Here is an 18968-nt window from a genome sequence, read left to right on the forward strand (position 1 = left end):
GGTATAGGGACAGGTTAAATCAGTGCACCATCTGGCATCTCTTCACGTTTCTTTATCATCCTTTTATACTCAGTTAAACACCAAGTGAGTATTAAAATCTACACTCATTATTTTTTTAAAAATGCTTTCTGGTCAACAGGGAGACACTAATATTGCTTTCAAAATCCCATCAGACGATAATCCAAATCAGTTGGATTGTCTATGGCAGAAACAGTATCAATTATCCATGAATCAATAAGCTTAATAAACTAAGATATAGGTTAGGTCCAATAGCACATGGTGACTTTAAAACCTAGTCATCTTACACCATGCCGAAAGCAAATAACAGCTGTTTGCTCTAATCGACACTTGAAATTGTTGACCTACCTCGCTTAATTGTCATCTCTGTAATGCTTTACATTATCAATAATTTATGATATTTCTTGGCAGTGGGCTCAATAGTTCATTTTAAAGCAGCCACTAATAAAATTTCTGTTTTGCAAATGGGTTGCCTGGTTGCTGGAAATATGCACTTGGGATCATGTTGCTTTTATCGTCATCAGAACATTGTTACTATTTTGGGTGTTTCCACATGCTTTTTGCAGTACTGTTTCATAGACCAGTTTATTTGACAGTGACTTTGTACTGTGCAGAATAAATCATATTCACTTAGATATCCAGAATGTATATGTGATCAAAGGTTAAGTAGCACTGACGCAATGAGAAATGTGCAATAAGAAAATGTCATTTGATCCATTAAGATCACTCCTTTCAATACTCTTGGACTCTACATTTTTTATATACTAAAGAAAAGCACCACATGATTACCGATTGATACCACAAACGTAATCAAACAACAATGTAGAATTAAGTAAATGCTAAATACTGTGAAGGCTAGAAATCTGCATTTAAATTGAAAAGTGCTGAAAACACTCAGGAGGTCAGGCAGCATTTGTGGAGCAACAAACAGAAACAAATAACATTTTGATTCATGTATGCCACTTTCATACTGTCAAAGTTATTGGCCTTCCATTATGGTTGTTGTACAGGTCATGCTGGAAGTGGTGTACTCTCGATTTTTAGCTGCACAAGTGTTCCAGAGATAAACCTTGAAGCCACGCGATTTTTCAAGTTTTTACCCAAAGTGTTCAGTTTGCTCCCAAATGTTCTTCACTCAGTGGAGTCTGGACACAGACCACAATGATCTTTTTGTTAGGTTCTTTAAGTGCATAACTAGAAAGTGATCCTGGATTTTGTGACGGGACCATGCCACCTCTTTAGTATTTCTCCAACTAGTCTGTGCCTAATGCAAACATAGACAAAGATCCATCATCAACCTCAGGAAAACCTCAGGCAAAGAAGAATTGAGAATTGCCAATATGGTTATCACCTCTTTTCCGGACTTTTGCACGCAAGGATAAAATTCTGAGAAGTTCACTTTGTTATGACATCAATATGTATAAATTTCAAATGTTCCTCCAGGATTTAAGAAAGTGGAATGGAGAAACCAGTTACTTATGGACTTCTCACTCTCAAGTTTAAGTGAGGGGAAAGATATAAAAAAGGGGCAACTTTATCACCCAGTGGGTAGCGCATGTATGGAATAAACTGCCAGAGGAAGTGGTGGAGGCTAGTACAATTACAACATTTAAAAGACATCTGGATGGGTATATGAATTGGAAAAGTGTAGAAGATATGAGCCAAATGCTGGCAAATGGGACTAGGCTAATTTAGGATATCTGCCCAGCATGGAAGAGTTAGACCATTGGTTCGGTTTCTGTGCTATACATCTCTATGACTCAAAGTCAAATTAGATTAGATTAGATTACTTAGTGTGGAAACAGGCCCTTCGGCCCAACAAGTCCACACTGACCCACCGAAGCACAACCCACCCAGACCTATTCCCCTACATTTACCCCTTCACCTCATGCTACGGGCAATTTAGCATGGCCAATTTACCTAACCTGCACATTTTTGGATCTCCAATGTGTGCAAGTTACTAGAAACTGTCATTAGGAATAGTGGGCTGAGCACTTAGGCACAGGGAGATAATCAGAGTCAACATGAATTTAATAAGGCTGCAACACTGGAAAAAAAATCCAAAGTCAAAATTTATTAAATATCCTTCATATTATCTTACCTATCTTTTATGTTTATGTTACTCTATTTCAAAAGACTTAAAGCAGCATTTAGAAATTAATTTGATTTGCATTTTGTGTATAACATAAACAAGATAAGTAAGAGATAAAGGTGATTTGTTGATGTCATCATATAACCATAGGTCAGTTGATCCTCCCAGAGGTAGACGGTCAGTTTGTGAGGAGCCTCTTGATATCAAGCCTTGCGCCTCATTATCATGAAGCTGGTTTTCAGGAGGAGATCTCGATGGTTGATGGACAAAGATTATGTCACTGCATGGACTAGAGTAAACCTCAGGAAATTGGAGGCTAAAGGGGGGGAATAAACAAATCATAAGGATCAGTGACCTGGCCTGGGAGGAATGCTGATATCACAGAGGGGTTGGGGTTGGTATGGGTCGAGAAAGAGGCTGGAAGGTTTAAATCAGTGAATGGAGATAGTTTATGGCTTGTGGGAAAGAGGGAATAACAGCAGGCGACCTCCAGGTTTGAAACCAGAGTCAGGGATTAACGAGACAAATTACGGGCGGGAGAAAGTGAGGACTGCAGATGCTGGCGATCAGAGTCAAAAAACGTGTGGCACCGGAAAAGCACAGCTGGTCAGGCAGCATCCGAAGAACAGGAGAGTCGACGTTTCGAGCATAAGCTCTTCATCAGGAATGTGTGTGGGAGGGGCAATGGGCTGAGACATAAATGGGAGGGGGATGAAGCTGTGGGGAAAGTAGCTAGGAATGCGATAGGTAGATGAAGGTAGTGGGCAATGGTGATAAGTCAGAGTGGAGGGTGGAGCGGTTAGGTGGGAAGGAAGATGGATAGGTGGGACAGTTCAAGAGGGCAGTGCCAAGTTGGAGGGTTAGATCCGGAATAAGGTGGGGGGAGGAGAGATGAGGAAATTGGTGAAACCAACTTTGATCCCATGTAGTGGAAGGTCCCAAGGCGGATGATGAGGTGTTCTTCCTCCAGGCATTCGGTGGCTGGAATTTGGCAGTGGAGGCGGCCCAGGATTTGCATGTCCTTGGCAGAGTAGGAGAGGGAGTTGAAGTGTTCGGCCACAGGGTGGTGGGGGTTCATTGAAACTTGTGTCCCAGAGATGTTCTCTGAAATGTTCTGCAAGTTGGCATCCTGTCTCCCCACTGTAAAGTAAATGAGAGCAGGGATCAAGGCTATCCAAGGTGGGAACAGGATTGTGAGGAAAGGTTCTTTCATATAGGATTAGGAAAAACTCCTGTTGCTCCTAAAGAAAACAGCACCTCCTCCATGATAACCCTTCAAGGATGCCTTTTCAGCCCCCTCTCCTTTTCAGTGTCAGCAAAGCAAAAGAACTGATGATCAACTTCAAGAAGAAAGGAGGAGCACACACCTTTATCTTCACCAATGGAGCCGAGGTGGAGACGGTCAAGAGCATCACATTCCTGGGAGTGACAATAACCAATGATCCTGGACCCCCATGTAGATGAGACAGTTAACATCTCTTCTTCCTCAGGAGGCTCAGGAAATTCAGTATGTCCATACAGTATGTTCCCCTCTCCAATCTTTACAGATGCACTACTGAAAGCATTCTATCAGGGGGCATAATGGTCTGGCACAGCAACTGCTCTGCCCAGAACCATAAATAAGTACAGAAAGTTGTGTGCACAGCCCAGACCATCATGGAAGCCAACCTCCCATCCATGGACAAGGTGCCAGCATCAAAAGATCCCTCCCACTAACCTCTTTTCCAACCTCTTCCATCAGGTAGAAGATACAAAAGCTTGAATACATGCATCAACAGGTTCAAGAACAGTCGCTTCCCTGCTGTTATTATACTGTTGAATGGGCCTCCCTAACTTCAAATAATGTTGAACTTGCTAATGTTAATCCTGCTTTGTGCACCTCCTGTGCAGCCATAACCTTGTATAACTCACTCTATCTAAGTACCTTATGATCTCGATGTGCTTGGTTGCTGCGATTTGCCTGTACTGCTCACAAAAACCAAAACTTTTCACTGTACTTAGGTACAAGTCATTCAAATAAGTTATGTCCCCTGAGAGACCACAAACACTTAAAAAGAAATTTGAATTTACAGTGACTAACCTAAATGGATCTCAAGACTTCAAGCCTTCAGACTCTCAGTTTAAGAAATTAGCCAAAATCAACATTGATGAAACATTGTTTTGTAGGCAACTAGGTTTCTAAACATCAAAAGACACACCTTATTAGTTTTTTCACACAAACCATAACTTTACTTCATATTTATCCATTACATCACTTCATATAATTGTCCTCTTTAGAAGAATCAACCAAGTTATTCCCACCTCTAAACAGACTTGCTTCTCCACTTTCATGAAGTTACAAGTTAAAAATTATCACCTTCAGTCTTTGGAGAGTCCGTTCTGATAATTCCTTCTCCTGACCATTTTGGCAAATTAAATTTCTGCAGATTCTGTCTCTTCAAACAGAGAACAAGTGCTAACCGCATTCTAGGAGAAAGTGAGACTAGTGGGAGCCTCCTCAGGGGCTGGTACTGGGCCCATGACTGTTTGTTATCCAGATCAATGATTTGGATGAGAATGTACAAGGCATGATTAGTAAGTTTGCTGATGACACTATCGTGGACAGTGAAGAAGGTTCTCAGAAATTGCAAGCAAGACCTTGATCAGCAGGGGAAGTGGGCTAAGAAATGACAAATGGAGTTTAATATAAATAAGCGTGAGGTCTTGCATTTTGGAAAGTCAAATCAAGGAGTTTCATGGTGAATGGTAGGGCGTTAAGGAGTGCACTGGAACAGAGGAATCTTGGAGTTCAGGTTCACAGTTCTCCAAAAGTGTAGTCACAGGAAAAAGGACAGTGAAGAAAGTGTTTGGCATACTGAATTTCATCAGTTTGGGCATGGAATACAGAAGTTGGGAAGTTATGTTGCAGTTATACAGGATGTTGGTGAGGCTGCATTTGGAGTATTGTATTCAGTTTTGGTCACCTTGTTATTGGAAGGATGTTATTAAACTAGGAATAGTGCAGAAGAAATTTACAAGGATGTTGCCAGGACTCAACGGTCTGTAGAGAGCGGTTAGACAAGCTAGGACATTTTTTCTTTAAAGTGTAGGAGACAGACGGTTGACTTTATAGGGGTATACAAGATCATGAGAGGCATGGATATGGTGAATGCACTCAGTCGTTTTCCCAGCGTTGAGAAATCAAGGATGAGGGGGGCATCAGTTTCTGGTTAGATGGGAAAGAATTAAAAGGAACCTGAGGGGCAATGTTTTACACAGAGGGTGATATGCATATGGAATGAGCAGCCAGTGGAAGTGGTTGAGGCAGCTACATTAACATCATTTAAAAGGCATTTGGACAAACACATGGATAGGAAAGGTTTAGAAGGATATGGGCCAAGTGCAGGGAAATGGGGTTAGGATGGATGGACGTTTTGGTCTGCATGGACCAGTTTGAGCCAAAGGGTCTGTCTCCTATGACTCTATGATCAGCACACAAATCATCTCAGCAGACCCTGTGCACAGAAAACACTGAACTGCTTTCACAGTTTTTCTTCATCCATAACACCCACATCTTGACCTGTCAGTGTCAGATCATGTGTGTGTACAGTGTGTTTAATGGGCAGCTTATAAGGGATTAGAGCTTTAACTGCTAGACTTATATGCTGAATGTTCATAATTTGTTACCTTAGTTTGAATCCTGTTAAGTATTTCTTGTGCTTTTTGTCAACCAATTCTGAAAATCAGATAAATCAGGGATATATATGTACTTATTATTTTTACATTTTCTAACAAATTTGGGAGTAACATGGTTTGATTGCCACAGCACTATCCTATTGACATGTAAGACTATTTCACTTCATTCGTACGACATGGGCATCACCAGCTGGTCAGTCAGTACTGCCTTTCCCTAATTGACTTTGAGAAGGTGATGGTGAGTTGCCTTCTTGAACCGCTGCAGTTCACGTAGACATGTGATACCCTTTGGGATGGAATTCCAGGATCTTGACCCAGTGACAAAGGAATAATAATATATTTCCAGGTCAGAATGGTGATTGGCTTGGATGGGAACTTGCAGGTGGTACTATTCCATGTGTTTGCTACTCTTGTACTTCAAAATAAGAGTGGTCATAGGTTTGGAAAGTGCTATCGAAGGATCTTTGGTGAATTTCTGCAGTCCCTCTTGTGATACAGCAAACTTTGTTTTAATCAGCACCTTATGAACCATGACAAATGGGCAAAAATGCATCCTAAATATCACAAGTTTATTATATTATCACGATCTCCTCAATGTTCGAGTAGTCAGTTGAGGGTGCAAGTGAGAAGGCTTTCTGCAAGTAAGGCAAAGTTGCATTATTATTTAAGTAATTTATGCTGTAAATAAAGTATAACAGTGATGTGTATATCTCTTGCATTACGTATCTATTACTTATTGTTAATTTTTACATTGATTATATGGACCTCTTGATAACTGGAATATTTGATCAAGAGCTTTGCTCCAAGTCCCATAGGTCCTAGCTGCTGCTACTGATCATGGGTCACTGAAAGAGTGGATGCTACGGATGTGGTGCATTAAGTGGGCTGTTTTGTCCTAGGTAACGTCATGTTTTTTGAGTGCTGCTTCAGCTACAGTCATCCAGATAAGTGAGAAGTATTCCATCACGTACCGGACTTGTGCTTTGCAGATAGTCAACAGGGTTTGGGGAGTCAGGAGGTAAGTTACTCACTGAAGTATTCCTAACCTCTGATTTGATGTTGTAGCCACAGTATTTATATGGTGCGTCCAGTTGAGTTTCTCATCAACAATAACCCCTCAAAGTTGATATTGCTGATAAAGGGCTTTAGTGATGGCAACACCATTGAATCTCAAGGGGCACTGGTTAGATTATCTCTTATTGGTGCTGGTCATTGTCTGACATCTGAGGGGTGCAATTGTTACTTGTCACTTGTCAGCCTGAGCCTGAATATTGTCCAAGTCTTGCTGCATTTGAACATGGACTGTTTCAGTATCTCACTGAACACTGTACAATCATCGATGAACTGCATTTTTGACTTTGTGATGGAGGGATCATTGTTGAAGCAGATGAATGTTTGGGCCAAGGACACTACAAGGAGAAAGTGAGGACTGCAGATGCTGGAGATCAGAGCTGAAAACATGTTGCTGGAAAAGCGCAGCAGGTCAGGCAGCATCCAAGGAGCAGGAGAATCGACGTTTCGGGCATGAGCCCTTCAGATTCCTGAAGAAGGGCTCATGTCCGAAACGTCGATTCTCCTGCTCCTTGGATGCTGCCTGACCTGCTGCGCTTTTCCAGCAACACATTTTCAGCCAAGGACACTACCCTGAGCAACTCCTGCAGAGATATGCTGGAGCACAGATAACTGACCTCCAACAACCACAACCATCTTACTATACGCCAGGTATGACTTCAACCCCAGCAGAGAGTTTGCCCCCGATGCCCTTTGATTCCAACTTTGCTAGGGCTCCTTGATGCCACACTCACTGAAATACAACCTTGATGTCAAGAGTTAATACTCTCACTTCACTTCTGGAGTTCAGCTCTTTTGTCCATGTTTGAACCAACAAATCACTGATTTGAAGTTGCCACCATCACTCTCGGAGTATGCATTTCAGAAAGCAATCTTCAAGAGGGATATTTAGGAAATATTTCTATGTCACAAATACAGAGTGAAGGTGTCAACTTATGGATTGGAGGTGGAAAGAGTATAAAGTGAGTAAACATCCTGACACCTCTTTGACAGGTCTTAAAGTGCCTGAATTATATCGGTGTTTCCTAAAGTTATTGATAATAACGCTGTGAACAGAAAAGATAAGTGACCATTAACTAATAATTGCCAACTGGTAAACCGCTAAATGAAAAGCAACTTCGTCAAATTGGAGAAGTCTTAAGATTATTCACTAATAATTTACTAGTTTGCATGCACAAAAACCGACATAGTGTGAGACCCAGAGCTACTTTAAATTCTCCCATTGCTGTTAATTATTCTCGACAGAACAGATCAGCCATCTCTTTCGCTATTTGAAAGTTACACTGGATATATGAGCTATTGACTACCTTCAAAGGCACTGATGATTCCTGTACTGCAAAGTTTGTTTGCACAGTTGCATGGGAATTTCTTGATTTTAACTGATGTGAACTTTTAAAGAGAATAGTGCTTATGACTTCAAAGTGTTATTATACCACTTGTGAATTTTATTTATAAACTGGATATTAGGTGAGGGAGTTGGGGGGTGTAGTGTTAGGGGATAAAGATGATTGAAGCAAGTGGAGGTGAATGCATTAAGGGAGATGAAGAGTTGAGGGGTGTTGAGGCAGCGCAAGAGGAGAGTAGGGCATAAAGGGAATAAGAGATAAGGATCTGAAGCATTGTCTAGGAACAGTGGTTGATCTTTGAACTTGGACACCACCATTTCCTCCTTCCAGACTAGCCCACCTCCCAGATCGTGAAAATCCTTCATACTGGAAATAGACGTTTGTTCACAACGCCAAGAAAATTCCTGATTTCTAATTTCCATCTATGTGATGAAATTGAGTCTACGGCATCTGTAATCTCTTATTCATTACAAGTTTTGCATCACCCACAAACTTCAAAACTATATTCCCGATACTCATGTCCAAATCATTCAACCACAACAAGAAAAGCAATGATCACAGTATCAACTCCTCAAGAACCCACCACACACTACTCTCCACAGAATGATATAACACAAAGTCCACCATGTCTGTACAAGTTCTAATTCGGTCCAATTCCCTTTTTTCTTCTCAAGAGCCCTGCAATTGTTTTCCTTTCAAGTATTTGCCCAATTCTCTTCTTCATATCACAATTGAATTTGCTTTAATCTCCCTTTCAGGCAGTATATTCCATCTCACTGGGATTCACGATGTAGGAAATTTCCCCCATATTGCCTTTGATTCCTTTTGCCAATTACTTTAAATCTATGCTCCTTAAATACTGTCCCTCTGTCATTGGAATCAATTTAATTTTAATTTATCAAAATCATTCACGATTTTGAATAACTCTATCAATTGCTTTTAATAGTGTTCCATGGGATGTAAGCATTACTGGCTAGGCCAAACTAGAGCACAGTACGGAATGAACCACTTTACTGTGAACCCAGATATCACACGAATGCACACCAGCTAAGGATCAAAGATATGCATCCTTTACAAAGACATTAATGAACCAGATGGGTTGTTGCAACAGTCAAGGGTAGCCTCATGGTCACCATCACTGTCACTAACCTTTAATTCCAGATTTCATTAAATAAATTTAAATTCCACCAGCTGCCATAGCAGAATTTGAAACAATTTCCCCAGAGTATTAGTCTCGCCTGTGGATTACAAGTCCAATGATATAATCATTATATCAACATCTGCTCCTAATCTCTATTCAACCTACTCTGCTGTAAGAGCAACAATCCAAGTCAAATGATTTTTTTCTATATTGCTTAAAATTGTACCACTTCATTTATATTGTCTCTCCTCATTCTTCATCATAAAATCTATTGCCTTGCATTCGCTTCATTAATCTGCCACCTGCTTGCTGATTTCTTCAGGGTTTCAATGTCCTCCTAAAGTCTGTTACTGTCATCTTCATCATTTACCACATGAATTGAAATCAAAGATTAGCAAGCAAAACTGTAACTGATCAATGGACTGCTTTTAAGGTAATGATTGTTCAAGTACAATAAAAGTGTATTTCCATAATGGAAAAAGATGGCAAACAAATCTAGAGTTCCCTGGACAAGAAAAGAGATAGCATTTAAAGTGAAGATGATAAAGTATATTTATGCCAGATGTCAGGTGAGTGATACAATTGAGAACCACAAAACCTCCAGAGGGGAGCTGACAAAGCAAATAAGAGAAATAAAAACCATCTGCCAGTCAAATGATGGGGAAGCTTTTAGAAATGAAAATTTGGGACATATTTAAATAGCCACTTAGATAAACTCAGTCCTGTTGACCCTACAATGTCCTCTTAACCTACATCTGGGAGATAGTGTTTTAAAATTGTCACAGACTAGTCAGACAACAGAAGGCCTTACACATAATGTCCCCAAAACAATTATCATCTTCCTTGGATACAGTCAGGAAGGAATTTCCATGGGTATCCTCAACATTGACACTGAATTCCAAGATATCTCATAGCATCAAGTCATACATGGACAGGAATCCTCCTGCTGCTCACTACCTGCTGGTCTACCTCAGCTGATGAATCAGTACTCCTTCACTTGAGGGAATTTGAGGGAAGCACATAATGCAAGAGTGCATTATGTACTCAGTGGGTCATTTCAATGTCCACCAGCAGGAATGGCCCTGGAGTGCCATTTCTGACTGAGCTGGTCATGTCCTAAAGGGCACTGCTGCTGGACTAGGTCTGCAGCAGACCCTGAAGGAACCAATGAGAAGAAAGCATATCTATCTCATCCTGCCGCAGATGCATCTGTCTATGATGGTATCAGTAGGAGTGACCATCACTTAGTCCAAGTGGAGACAAAGATCCTAATTTCGATTGAGAATAACCTCTATCATGTTATCTGGCACTATTACTGTGCTAAACAGGGTAGATTTCAAACAGATATTGTATACATTAAAGGTACTGTGGGCTATCAACAGCAGAATTGTATCAAAACACAATCTGTGACTTTATGGCCCAGCATATCCCCTAAACTATCATTATCATCAAGCTCAGGGAACAACCAAGTTAAATGAAAAGTGCAGCAGGGATGCCAGGAGCAGCATGAGGTTTACCTAAATACAAGGCGTCAAACTGGTGATGCTACATTACTTGTTGATTTGATTTACTACTGTCACATGTACCAAAGTACAGTGAGAAGTGTTGTTTTACATGATTTAACGGCAAGTCATATGGTACAAGTACATCAGGAGGTACATATATGCCCAAGCTCATTGATGGAGACCTTAGTACAACAGTTCAAAAGTTAAGGCTAAAACACTTGCAACAATCTTCAGCCAGAATTGCAGAATGAGTGATCCAGTTCAGCCACAACAATAAAGATGCCAGGCTGCAGCCAATTCAACTCACTAAATGTGATATCAAGAAACTGCTGGAGGTACAGGGTACTGCCAAGTGTTAGGTCCCGACTGTATTCTGGTAATAACTAAACAAAAAAGACATGGAACTGTGAATGCTAGAAATCAGAAACAAAAACAGAAGTTGCTGGAAAAACTCAGCAGGTCTGTCAGCAATTGTGCAGAGAAAACAGAGTTAACAGATCTAGTGATCCTTCTTCAGAACTGATTGCAGCTAGGAAAAGATTAGCATATATGATAAAGATGGGATGTAGGGTGATAATAATTATTGTAATAATATTGAGGATATGTGCTCTAGAACTTGCCAGACCCCTATTCAAGGTGATCCAGTACAGTAAAACACTGGAATCTAACCAACAGCATGGAAAATTGCTTATGTATGTCCTGTACACAAGAACAAACAGAAAAATTCCAACCTGGACAATTACCCTTCCATTAGTCTACTCTCAATCATCAGTAAATTGGTGGAAGGTGGCATCAATAATGCTATCAATTAGCACTTGCTTAGCAATAAACTACCCACTGACACTGAGTTTGGGTCCCCTCAGGATCACTCAGCTCTTGAACTCATTACAGCTTTTAGTCAAACATGGATAAAAGAGCTGAATTGCATGGGTGATGTAAGGCGAGATGAGGCCATCAAGACTGTACTTGACTAAGGGTAGCATGAAGGAGCAGGAGAAAAACTATAGTTAACAGATATTGAGGGAAACTCTCTACTAATTGGATTCATGTTATTACAAAATGGAGATGGGTGCAGTTTTTGGAGGTCACTCATCTCAGCTCTAGATCACATCTGCAGGTGCTCCTAAGGGGAGAGTCCGAGGTTGAACCATCTTGCGCAGCTTTATCGATGATCTTCCATCCATCATAAGGTTAGAAATGGGGATGATGGTTGATGATTACACCAAGTTCAGCATGATTTCAGACTCCTCAGATACTGAAACTATTCATGTCCAAAACCAGCAAAACCTGGACAATTTCCAAGTTCAGACTGACATATGACAAGTAACATTTGTACAATGAATATCTCCAACAATTGAGAGTCTAAACATTTCCATTTGACATTCAATACTATCAGTACTAAATTCCCCACAATCAATAGCCTGTGGATTAACATTGCTCAGAAACTCAACTGGACTAGTCTATATATACGCAAAATTAAAATTTGATGGAAAAGCTTAGCAGATCTGACAGCATCTGTGGAGAGAAATCAAAGTTAACATTTTCGGTCAGGAGTCCCTTCCTCAGAAAATCACTTCAAATGAAGTCTCAACAAAGGAATTTAACCTGACATCTACCCAGAAATGACCACAGCAAACTCAGTCCTGTTGACCCTACAATGTCCTCCAAACTTACAACTCGGAGCTAGTGTCAAATATTGTCACACAAACTAGTTAGGCAACAGAATACTTCACACACAATGGCCCAGCGAAATTATCACCATTCCGGGATTATCCTATTCCACCGGCAAAACAGATCCAGTGGAGATGAAGGCACAGTGGCATACAGTCAGCAGGAAGTTTCCCTAGGTGTTCTCAACATTTGCACTGGATTCCAAAACATTTATAGCATTAAGTCACACATGGGCAGGAATCCTCCTACTGCTTACTACCTGCTGGTCCACTTCAGCTGATGAATCAGCTTCATGTTAAACACAGTATGAAGGAAGCATTGATGGTGGCAATGGTGTCCTTACTTACTAGGCAGAAGTGGGTACTGCAGATGCTGGAGGTTAGAGTCAAGATTAGAGTGGTGCTGGAAAAACACAGCAGGTCAGGCAGCATCCGAGAAGCAGGAAAATCGAGCAGGAAAATTCCTGATGAAGGGTATTTGCCCAAAATGTCGATTTTCCTGCTCCTCGGATGCTGCCCCACCTGCTGTGCTTTTCCAGCACCACTCTAATCTTGTCCCTACTTATAAGAGTGTGTCAGAGTGTGGACATGGATACCACCATTACACGTGGGGACACCTCCCACTATGTGCGTGGCAGGTACTCATGTGACTCAGTCAACATTGTCTATCTTATACGTTGCAGGCAAGGATGCTCTGAGGCATAGTACATTGGGGAAACAGAGCAAAGGCTATGGCAACAGATGAATGGGCACCACACAACAATCAACAGACAGGAGTGTTCCTTCCCAGTTGGGGAGCACTTCAGCGGTCCAGGACATTCGATCTCGGACCTTCAGGTGATCATCCTCCAAGGCGGACTTCGGGACAGGCAGCAGTGAAAAGTGGCCAAGCAGAGGCTGATAGCTAAGTTCCATACCCATAGGGAGGGACCTTGGGTTCATGTCACACTACAGGTGACCACCATTGCACTATACACACACACACACACACACACACACACACACACACACACACACACACACACACACACACACACACACACTTATACATATAAGTTTGTGGGGTGAATTTGTACATGCAGAGTTACATTACACTTTGCTCAAAAACTGCATGAATTCATGTAAAACTGTTGTCTCACTTTTTAGATTAGAATCAGTCTAGGCATCATGGCACAGAGAGAGAACACAGGGGGTTAACATCTTCAACATATTGTCTGGTTAACATCAGTTGTTATGGTTAACCTGAGAATGTAACTTTTAAGGAGAAGTTTTGTGATTTACACCTGAAAGAACTGAAACTATCATAGTATTCAAACAGATAAAAGACTCAACAGACAATCAAGGTATTTTTCAATGTACAATTTCAGTTACATCACACTGTAAACTTTTACTATAAATTTCTGTGCCTTATAATTGTGTCCTCCACAACCACCTGGTGAAGGAGCGGCGCTCCGAAAGCTAGTGTGCTTCCAATTAAACCTGTTGGACTAAACCTGGAGTTGTGTGATTCTTAAACATGTTGGTTTCATTTCTTACATATATAATTGGCAGGACTTTTTTTGAATGTTGCATTCTCGGATGGACTTCAACAGTTGGTGTCAGCCCAGATAATGTGTTGGAGGGTGTTGGCACCCCTGTGTGCTGCTCTCTGTGTCATGGTGTTTGGACTGATTCTGATCTAAAAAAATGAGTTGGCAGGGTCTTGCATGGATTTGTGCAGTCTTTGAGCGGGGTACAATGTAACTCTACAAGTACAAATTTGCAGAGTTACACTGTACTTTGCTTGGGAACTGCATGGGTCCGCATGGGATTCTGTTGGTTCGTTTTTGGATTGGAATCAGTCTGGACATTGTGGTACAGACAGCAACATATGGGGGGGGCTGGCACCTTCGATGCATTGTCTGGGCTGACACCAGTTGTTGGAGTTCATCTGAGAATGTGGCATTTGGAAGGGGTTTTGTGATTTACATATGAAAGAAGTGAAATTAACATGGTCGTTCGAACAGATGGGAGACTTAACAAACAATCTAGGTATTTTTCAATGTATAATTTCAGTTACATCACACTGTAAACTTTTGCTATAAATTCTGTGTCTTAAAATCTTATTCTCTACTAGCACCTGATGAAGGAGCAGCATTCCGAAAGCTAGTGCTTCCAATTAAACCTGTTGGACTATAACCTGATGTTGTGAGATTTTTAACTTTGTACACCCCAGCCCAACACTGGCATCTCCAAATTTGAACCCAGGCCTTCAAGACTAGAAATGAATACGACATTTAAAAAGGTACCTGGATGGTATTTCAATAGGGTTTAGTAGGAAATGGGCCAAATGCTGGCAAATGGAATTAGATCAGTTTAGGATCTCTGGTTAGCATGGTCAGTTGGACTAAACCTGTTTCCATGCTCTTCAGCTCTATGACTCTACAAGACACTACAATTCCACCACAAGAGCCATAAAATCATGTTGTCAGTCATTCAGCTTGCTTTTGCATGAGTGTGGAACACAGCTCGCTTGCCTTAGAGACATGGCTCCCTAAACTTTCATCCACTTGGCTTCCACTCATCGCATATCCTATTCTATTTAGATAACTAATAGGGAATGATTGCCATTACTGGTCAACAACATTGTTAACATTGTAATTCCTACGCTCTTACTAATGCCAATAGAATTCAGGCATCAGCAAAGACCATCAAGTACATACATCGAAAACTACTACTGAGATCAATTATATTTGTCCAAACCAGACAAAATTGATGTAACTTCTGCAAAAAAAAAATCAGCAAATGAGCAGCAAGGCAAGTAGAAAATGCCCAGTAGATAAACAGGGAAATTAGTAGAGAGGGCGCATTTGGCCAGCAGAGAACTGGAGAACTGGTGGCTCAGTGGTTAGCACTGCTGCCTCACAGCACCAGGGACCTGGGTTCGATTCTAGCCTTGGGCGACTGTCTGTGTGGAGTTTGCACGTTCTCCCTGTGTTTGCGTGGGTTTTTTCCCCCAATCTAAATTGCCCATAGTGTTAGGTGCATTAGTTAGGGGTAAACATAGGGTAGGTGAATGGATCTGAGTGGGTTACTAAGTAAAAACATTGATTGCAGATGCTGGAAACCAGATTCTGGATTAGTGGTGCTGGAAGAGCACAGCAGTTCAGGCAGCATCCTAGGAGCAGTAAAATCAACGTTCAGGCAAAAGCCCTTCATCAGGAATAAAGGCAGAGAGCCTGAAGCGTGGAGAGATAAGCTAGAGGAGGGTGGGGGTGGGGAGAAAGTAGCATAGAGTACAATAGGTGAGTGGGGGAGGGGATGAAGGTGATAGGTCAGGGAGGAGGGTGGAGTGAATAGGTGGAAAAGAAGATAGGCAGGTAGGACAAGTCATGGGGACAGTGCTGAGCTGGAAGTCTGGAACTAGGGTGAAGTGGGGGAAGGGGAAATGAGGAAACTGTTGAAGTCCACATTGATACCCTGGGGTTGAAGTGTCCCGAGGCGAAAGATGAGGCGTTCTTTCTCCAGGCGTCTGGTGGTGAGGGAGCAGCGGTGAAGGAGGCCCAGGACCTCCATGTCCTCAGCAGAGTGGGAGGTGGAGTTGAAATGTTGGTCCACAGGGCGGTGTGGTTGATTGGTGCGGGTGTCCCGGAGATGTTCCCTAAAGCGCTCTGCTAGGAGGTGTCCAGTCTCCCCAATGTAGAGGAGACCGCATCGGGAGCAACGGATACAATAAATAATATTAGTGGATGTGCAAGTAAAACTTTGGATGTGGAAGGCTCCTTTAGGGCCTTGGATAGAGGGAGGAGGTGTGGGCGCAGGTTTTACAATTCCTGCGCTGGCAGCGGAAGGTGCCAGGATGGGAGGGTGGGTTGTTGGGGGGCGTGGACCTGACCAGGTAGTCACGGAGGGAATGGTCTTTGCGGAAGGCGGAAAGGGGTGGGGAGGGAAATATATCCCTGGTGGTGGGGTCTTTTTGGAGGTGGCGGAAATGTTGGCGGATGATTTGGTTTATGCGAAGGTTGGTAGGGTGGAAGGTGAGCACCAGGGGCATTCTGTCCTTGTTACGGTTGGAGGGGTGGGGTCTGAGGGTAGAGGTGCGGGATGTGGACGAGGTGCATTGGAGGGCATCTTTAACCACATGGGAAGGGAAATTGTGGTCTCTAAAGAAGGAGGCCATCTGGTGTGTTCTGTGGTGGAACTGGTCCTCCTGGGAGCAGATATGGCGGAGGTGGAGGAATTGGGAATACGGGATGGCATTTTTGCAAGAGATAGGGTGGGAAGAGGTGTAATCCAGGTAGCTGTGGGACTTGGTGGGTTTGTAAAAAATGTCAGTGTCAAGTTGGTCATCATTAATGGAGATGGAGAGGTCCAGGAAGGGGAGGGAGGTGTCAGAGATGGTCCAGGTAAATTTAAGGTCAAGGTAGAATGTGTTGGTGAAGTTGATGAGTTGCTCAACCTCCTCGCGGGAGCACGAGGTGGCACCAATGCAGTCATCAATGTAGCTGAGGAAGAAGTGGGGAGTGGTGCAGGTGTAATTCCGGAAGATCAACTGTTCTACGTAGCCAACAAAGAGACAAGCATAGCTGGGGCCCATACGTGTGCCCATGGGTACCCCTTTGGTCTGGAGGAAGTGGAAGGATTCGAAGGAGAAATTGTTAAGGGTGAGGACCAGTTCAGCCAAACGAATGAGTGTGTCGGAGGAAGGGTATTGTTGGGGACGTCTGGAGAGGAAAAAACGGAGGGCTTGGAGGCCCTGGTCATGGCGGATGTAGGTGTAGAGGAATTGGATATCCATGGTGAAGATGAGGCGTTGGGGGCCGGGGAAATGGAAGTCTTGGAGGAGGTGGAGGGTGTGGGTGGTGTCTCAAATGTACGTGGGGAGTTCCTGGAATAGGGGGGGATAGGACAGTGTCTTCCAGCACCACTAATCCACAATCTGGGTGGGTTACTCTCCGGAGGGTCGGTGTGGACTTGTTGGGCCAAAGGGCCTGTTTCCATACTGTAGGGAATCTACTCTAATCAATATTCATCTTATCAGAGCAAGATTGGTAATGAACACAATTAACATATACTCAGTAGATTGCTGGACTATCGAGATAAAGTCATAACAAAGGAGTACAGACACCAGCACACTGCACCACGAAAGAACTCATGTACACACAAAAAAGCCAAAGCTTTTTTAAAAGAAAACTGCCTGCTACTCCATACAGCTATTCTTACAAAAATCTTGCATAATTAATCAGCTACTAATATGTAGTCACATGAAACAAAATCAGACAAAGTAAAGCGATGTAAAACAGTATTATGCATCCACAATAGGACAAGGCTGGTAAAGTGACACTAAGTCGAAGTCTGACTCAGATGACTTAATTGGGAAAGCATCTAAAATAATAAATAGGTTGCGTGAGAAAAGGGGATATTTTTATTTCAACTTTAATCAGTTTAAAGTACTTTCATTTCTCTTAGAGGAGAAAGTGAGCCTGAAGAGTCAGAAGTGTGGTGCTGGAAAAGGCCCAGCAGGTCAGGCAGCGTCTGAGGAGCAAGAGAGCTGACATTTCAGGCATAAGCCTTCTTTAGGTCTGGGGAGGGGAAGAAGGCTGAGAAATAAATTGGGGGAAAGGTGGGGCTAGGGAAAAGGTAGGTGGGATAGTGATAGTTGGGCAAAGGCAGGAGGTGAATGTGATAGGCTGGTGGGAAGTGTGGAGTGGATAGGTGTGACAGATAGCTCCGCCCTCTTGACCTGACCTGGGTTGGAGGGTTGGATCCGGGATGGGGAAGTGTCAGGAGAGATTTGGAAACTGGTGAAATCAATGACTGTGCCATGTGGTTGTAGGCTGCCAAGACATAAGATGAGGTGTTCCTCCTCCAATTTGCAGGTGGCCTTGTGTAGACAGTGGAGGAGGCCCAGAATGGACATGTCCTCAAGGGATTGGAAGAGAGGGTTGAAGTGGATGGCCACAGGAAGGTGGGGTTAGTTGGTACGTATGGGCCAGAGATGTCTCCTGAATTGTTCGGCGAGTTTGCACTCAGACTCTCCAATGTAAAGGAGGTCATATCAAGAGCAACAAATGCAATAAGTAAAGTTGGAAGAGATACAAGTAAATCTCTGCCAGATTTGGAATGATCCTTTAGGGCCTTGGACTGAGGTAAGGGAGAGGTTTTGAGTGCAGATTTTGCACTTCTTTAGGCATCAGGTGAAGGTGCCAGGTGTGGAGAGGGCATTGGTGGGGAATGTGGACCTGACAAGGAAGGCGCGGCAGGAATAGTCCCTACAAAAGGAAATGTACTTTTGCTGGTGGGGTCTGGCTGGAGGTGGCGAAAATGGCAGAAGATGATGCTCTGGATTTGGAGATTGGTGGGATGGAATGTGAGGACCAAGGGGATTCTATCCTTCTTGGGGTTGTAAATGGGGGAGTGAGGTTCAAAGGCGGAGGTGTGGGAATTGGAGGAAACGCAATTGACGGCAGT

The 18968-nt window shown here is 42.7% G+C and overlaps 1 protein-coding gene across 7 annotated transcripts in view; it reads right to left on the reverse strand.

The window, feature by feature from the left end:
* The window catches only part of shc3 (SHC (Src homology 2 domain containing) transforming protein 3), a 237544-nt gene that overhangs the window by 203976 nt on the left and 14600 nt on the right, over positions 1 to 18968 (reverse strand). The window lies entirely within an intron of this gene.

Source organism: Chiloscyllium punctatum, chromosome 2 (assembly GCF_047496795.1).
Source record: "Chiloscyllium punctatum isolate Juve2018m chromosome 2, sChiPun1.3, whole genome shotgun sequence".
Classification (NCBI taxonomy): domain Eukaryota; kingdom Metazoa; phylum Chordata; class Chondrichthyes; order Orectolobiformes; family Hemiscylliidae; genus Chiloscyllium; species Chiloscyllium punctatum.